Source organism: Lolium perenne, chromosome 7 (genome assembly GCF_019359855.2).
Source record: "Lolium perenne isolate Kyuss_39 chromosome 7, Kyuss_2.0, whole genome shotgun sequence".
In the NCBI taxonomy this organism is placed as follows: domain Eukaryota; kingdom Viridiplantae; phylum Streptophyta; class Magnoliopsida; order Poales; family Poaceae; genus Lolium; species Lolium perenne.
In genome coordinates this window covers 56,255,133-56,261,132 of record NC_067250.2, presented here as the reverse complement: position 1 = coordinate 56,261,132, position 6,000 = coordinate 56,255,133, and positions in this window count along the sequence as shown.

Below are 6,000 nucleotides of genomic sequence, written 5' to 3'. Positions count from 1 at the left end.
GTGACGTAGCGCTTGCCATCGTGATAGAGCCGATCGCGTGGAGCGGCTTCCTCTGTATCCTTGCTACGAGAGCAGCTGCCCTCGTCTCCATCTTTGCCAGCGTGTTTCCCGGGTCCTACCATGTTGATGCTGAACGAGGATCCTGGCTGGCAACCTTCAGGGTAAGTGCACTCCACCATGTTAACGGCGGGAAAGGGCTGGGTGTCGACCTTCATGGCGTACTGGTTGAAAATTAGACGCCCCTTTTCTATCGCCGCTTGGATGTGCTGACGCCATACCCTGCAGTCGTTGGTGGCATGGGAGAGCGAGTTGTGCCATTTGCAGTATGGCTTTCCGTTCAGCTCTTGCACCGTGGGGAATTTGAGACCTTCAGGAATCGTCAACTGTTTCTCCTTGAGCAGGAGGTCGAAGATTTGTTCAGTCTTGGTCACGTCAAAATCAAATCCCCTGGGCGGGCCTGGTGGCTTTACCCATTTGCAGACACGGGGGTTCCTCCCCGAGTCCATTCAGCCATCGCTACCTCTTGGTCTCCCGCAGAACTTCGTCTTCCTCTCGCATCGACCGGGACTACCGCACGCTTGAACTTGTCTTGGTACAGGTCCGGGTGGCGCTGTTCATATGCCGATAGTTTCTGAACCATGTGCGCCGGTGAGGGATAATCTGCTTGGGAGGCCATGTCCTTGAGCTGTGTTGCAAGGCCTGCACACGCCAACTCGATCGCTTCTTTTTCGATTATACGAACCGAATAACATCGGTTCCTAAGATTCCTGAAGCGCCGGATGTATTCTGTGACGCTTTCTCCACGCTTCGACGTAGTTGTGCTAGATCAGCAATGCCGGACTCGGAAGCCTCTCGAATGGTACCGCATATGGAACTGCTCTTCCAATCGCTTCCAAGTCCGGATGGAGTCCGGTGGCAAAGAGGTATACCATCCGAAAGCCGATCCCGTGAGGGACCGTGAGAAGAGCCTCACGCGTAGTTGATCCGACACCGAAGCCGGTCCTAGTTGCGCCAAATATCGGCCGACGTGCTCGATGGAGCTGGAACCATCCGATCCACCGAATTTGGAGAAATCAGTGGAGCCGATATTTAGGTGGTAGCGGGATCATCTCGTAGTCGTCGGGTACGGCTTGGAATAGCCGATTGCCCTCCTTTTCGGCACCATGCCGAACCGGTCTCTCGCATGGTACTGATTTGATCCGCCGTGGTGGGCTGCAGGAGTTGAACTACGAAGACTCGCCGGGGTGGCGTACTTAGCCAGCCATGTTTGCTTTTCCAGCTCGAGCCAACTGCAGGAGCTGAGCTCTGGAGGTTCGTCGGGGTGGCGTACTTAGTTAGCCACGTGCGCTTCTCAAGCTCGTCGGCTGACGTTCCTCCTGTTTTCCCAGAAGTCCCTGATGTTGTGGCCTGGTTTGTGAGTGCCCAGTTGCCACAATCCGGCACATACGTGCATGTGTACCCGTGAGGGATCTCCTTAGGCGCCTCGGGCAAGAACTGGTAGTCACTAGGGTCACCACCAATCTTGTAGACGACGAATGCCGGTGTAGCCGGCACTTCTGGTGCTGCCAACGCATATGGCAGCGGTGGACGGGACTGGAGTGGCAACTCTCCTTGATGCGTCCCGAGGGCTGGTCCTGACGGCGAGTACTGGTGCCTCATGATCTCCTGGATCACGCGAAGAGCGACACGCTCCAACGCGTTGACCAGGTTCTCAGAGTGACGGTGTAGCGAGTGAGCCACCAAGTAGTTGATCTCCTGCCGCAGGGACCTGGTGCGTTCCTCCGACGGGGCAGAGAGGTCTATCCCATCGAGTGCACCTTGCGGTGAGAACCCCTTCCATCTGATGCCATGGGAACGGGTTCTCTGAAAAGAGCCGATGAGGTCGGCTTCGAGGGTGACTTTGATCTCGTCATACCTCTTCTTGAGCTCGTCGGGCAGCTCCTCGTAGGTGACTGGCGTGCCGTCCGCCATCTCAGATGTAGATGGCGATGTGGTTGATGTAGAAGCCTGTCCCACCGGGCGTGCCAGAATGTGTTGACTGTCAAAACCCACCGGCGGGCAGCGACGATCAACACGGTAGAGCCGGGAACAACCTAGAGCTGCGGCTGGCTGAGGTCCCTCCGAGCGACGGCCCGCAAAGCCTTTCTGGTCACACGTCCGATGCTGATTGCAAGGGCGTGCCACCTGACCTATACCTGGTCAGGAAGGTGATGGAGATGCCTCGCTTAGTTTCCTGCATGGCATACATGTAAACATTAAATACGAGCCTCGATCGGCTCTCAGGTTATCCTGTGAATCGGCTCAAGGATCCGATCCACCCATGATTCGTACGGGGTGCACGAATATATGGTGGTCCTGCTTGATCAAGATAAAGCTAATTAGATCTACGACGATTTAGGGTTTTCACCGCATAATCGGATCATCCTACTCCAGGTTGGGCCTCGCGGCCACGCACGGTGATCGTAAGCCGATCCTAAACAAGGCCTAAAAACCAACACGAAGTTGATCCCCGGAACATCCTGTTTAGGACTAGCAAACGACACCCTACGTGCCGCTGGATCCTCCCCCCCATTTGTAAGGCCTAACTATTGCAGATATTAAACTAATCCTTGTAGAACAAGGAGCAACCGTAACGGACCAGATCTACTAAATAATGATCAAGCGGGGTGCCGCCCCCACACCTAAGATAGGTGTGAGGGCGGCTAGACATGCAAGGGTTGCACTACGATAGCATGTTACGCGAAGAACTATGCTAACCCTAACACATCTATGATAACTACGTTGCTCGCCATCAACAAGGCTTCAGTACGAGCAACGCATGAACAACGTGGAGCTTGTGCTTCCTAGATCGCAAGATGCGATCTAGGCAGCATGTCACTTACCGGTAGAAACCCTCGAGTTGAAGGAGTTGGCGATGCGCCGAGATTGATTTGTTGGTTGAACGTGTGTTGTTGTTTATTCCATAAACCCTAGATACATATTTATAGTCCAAGGGACTTTCTAACGTGGGAATAATCCCCACCGTGCACGATACAAACTCTAACTTTTAATCTAAAATACAATCTACCATAATTAAAGATACACGGGCAATCCAGCCCAAACTCCTCGTGCAAGGCCGCTTCAGAGATCTTTCGCGTGTAATCTTTCAAGCCCATCTTCCTTACGGCCCACCTCCTGATTTGGCCAAAATCTGATGATAACAGAAGCCAGTAGTCGTGCTAAAGCGCCCCCAAAGATTTATCGCCTCTCTCTCGGACATGGTTACAAGACACGGGGTTGCGGAGGTCTCTTGTCCTGTTCTATAGTGCACGCTGGTTGACGGGATGGAGAAGACCTATGCGTCGTGCAATGCTCTGGAACCAAGTAGTAGGCTCATAGGATGTGGTGAGGCGTGGGGTATCTTTTAGGAGTGGTATGATCTCTGCACACAAGGAGAACAGGCGGTAGAGCAGGAGAAGGAGGCATGTAGATGTTCTCTTCTAATGTTTGTACAACAAGTAAAATAATCCATTTGAACTTTTATCGCACCTCTTGCTACGCATGAATCAGTCACTTAAGCCTTTGAGATTGACAGTATTGTAGACTTTGTTAAATGGGCAGGGTCAATTTAGGGCAAAGTTCCAACATAATTCTAGATACTTATTGAGGATTTAGGGCTAATTTGTGTTAGAGCCAGAGTAGAGGAACATGTCGATGTGGGGAATTTCTGGGAGCTTCTCAACTCTGCTTCCCAGTTCTCCATTCATCTCTATATTATTAATTACATCTTACATTTTAGTCCCTAGATAGTTGTACAATTACAAAACACACCAACACTCCCCCTCAAGATGGGGCAAATACATCATAAAGACCCATCTTGCTAGAAAATATAGAGAAATATTTCTCTGGTAGTCCCTTTGTGAGAATATCTGCCACTTGGTTGGATGAGTTCACATACGGCATGCAAATTATTCCACTCTCTAATTTCTCCTTGATGAAATGACGATCAATCTCCACATGCTTAGTTCTATCGTGTTGCACTGGATTATTTGCAATATCTATAGCAGCCTTGTTATCACAATATAACATCAATGGTGTGCACTTAAATAGCCCCAATTCCATGAGAAGAATACGCATCCACAAGACCTCGCATACACCATGTGCCATAGATCGAAACTCAGCTTCTGCGGTAGATCTGGCCACAACAGTTTGCTTCTTGCTGCGCCATGAGACCAAATTTCCACCAACGAAGGTACAATAGCCAGATGTTGATCGTCGATCATCTAATGATCCAGCCCAATCAGCATCAGTATAGCATTCAACTTGAAGATTTCCATGGTGTGTATACAACAAACCTTTCCCGGGGCATCCCTTCAGGTAGCGCAAGATCCTAGTCACAACATCCATATGGGATGACCTTGGATCATGCATGAATTGACTAACAGCACTTACAGCATATGCAATATCTGGCCGAGTATGCGACAGATAAATAAGCTTACCAACCATCCTTTGGTAAGATTCGCGGTCCACTGGCTTTCCCATGTCGCTGATCAGGCGATGGTTTGGCTCGATTGGAGTAGTAGCTGGACGACACCCAAGCATGCCTGCCTCCTGTAGCAGATCTAGAACATATTTTTGCTGGGAAAGTAAAATACCTTTAGGTCCCCTTGACACCTCTATCCCAAGAAAATATCTTAAGTGCCCCAAGTCTTTAACTTCAAATTCTTGCGCAAGGTGGCCTTTTAAGTGTGCAATCTCATCGGCATCATCTCCAGTGATCACAATATCATCCACATAGACAATAAGGATGACTATTTTGTCCATGGTGCGCTTGTAGAATAAAGTATGATCTGCATTACTTTGCCTGTACCGCTTTTTCATAACAGCACGTCGGAATCTGTCAAACCATGCCCTAGGTGATTGTTTAAGTCCATATCAGGAGCGGTGTAAACGAAGTACCTTCCCAGTAGTTTGGCTTGTCTCAAAGCCTGGTGGGATCTCCATATAGATTTCTTCTTGAAGATCACCATGAAGAAATGCATTCTTCACATCCATCTGATATATCTCCCAATCTAGATTTACTGCACATGATATCAAGGCTCTTATGGAATTCATCTTCGCCACCGGTGCAAAGGTTTCCTCATAATCAATTCCATAAGTTTGAGTATATCCCTTTGCAACGAGACGAGCTTTATATCTATCAACCTTGCCTTCAGGTGTATGCTTAATTGTGAATACCCACTTACAACCTACAGGTTGCTTACCTGGTGGTGGATGCACAAGCTCCCAAGTCTTGTTCTTCTCCAAGGCTCTCATCTCTTCAAGCATTGCTTCCCTCCATTTTGGATCATCCTTAGCTGATCTCCAGTTAGTTGGTATGGAAACAGTATTAAGTGAGGTGATAAAGCTTCGGAAAGAAGGGCTACAATGTTTGTAAGAAATGAAGTTGGCAATGTTATGCTTATATCCAACATAATCTCTTAGGCGAGGTGGAATATTGGAAGATCTAGTTGATTTTCTCAATGCGATAGGCAACTCATTTTCTTGAGGCTCCAAATTAGGAAGTTGATTATCACTATGTCCTATTGTGCTAGTAGGAGCAACGGGACTAAGGGAGTGCAAGTCAGTACCTGGGTCCTCAGGCATAGAGAGCTCTACACCTTGTGAAGGAGTTGACGAATTTTCAGTTGTGTCTTGTGTGTCTCCATGGCAAGGATCACTATTATTTCCACCACTACCATCATTTATTTCCTCCCCCTCACTAGGATAGTGTGATGCATCTGAAGTGGGAACAAGAATAGTGTCTACAAGAGTACCTCCACTGTTACTCTCCCCCTCTTGTTGCAGTTCAGGTGGGGATAGAGCGATTCCAGTGTCATTGGTGGAACCATAATATGGTTCGTGTTCCCGAAATGTCACGTCCATACTCACAAAGAAGCGACGTTCCGACGGGCACCAACACCTATATCCCTTTTGAGAAGGAGAATAACCCACAAAGACACATTTAACAGCACGAGGATC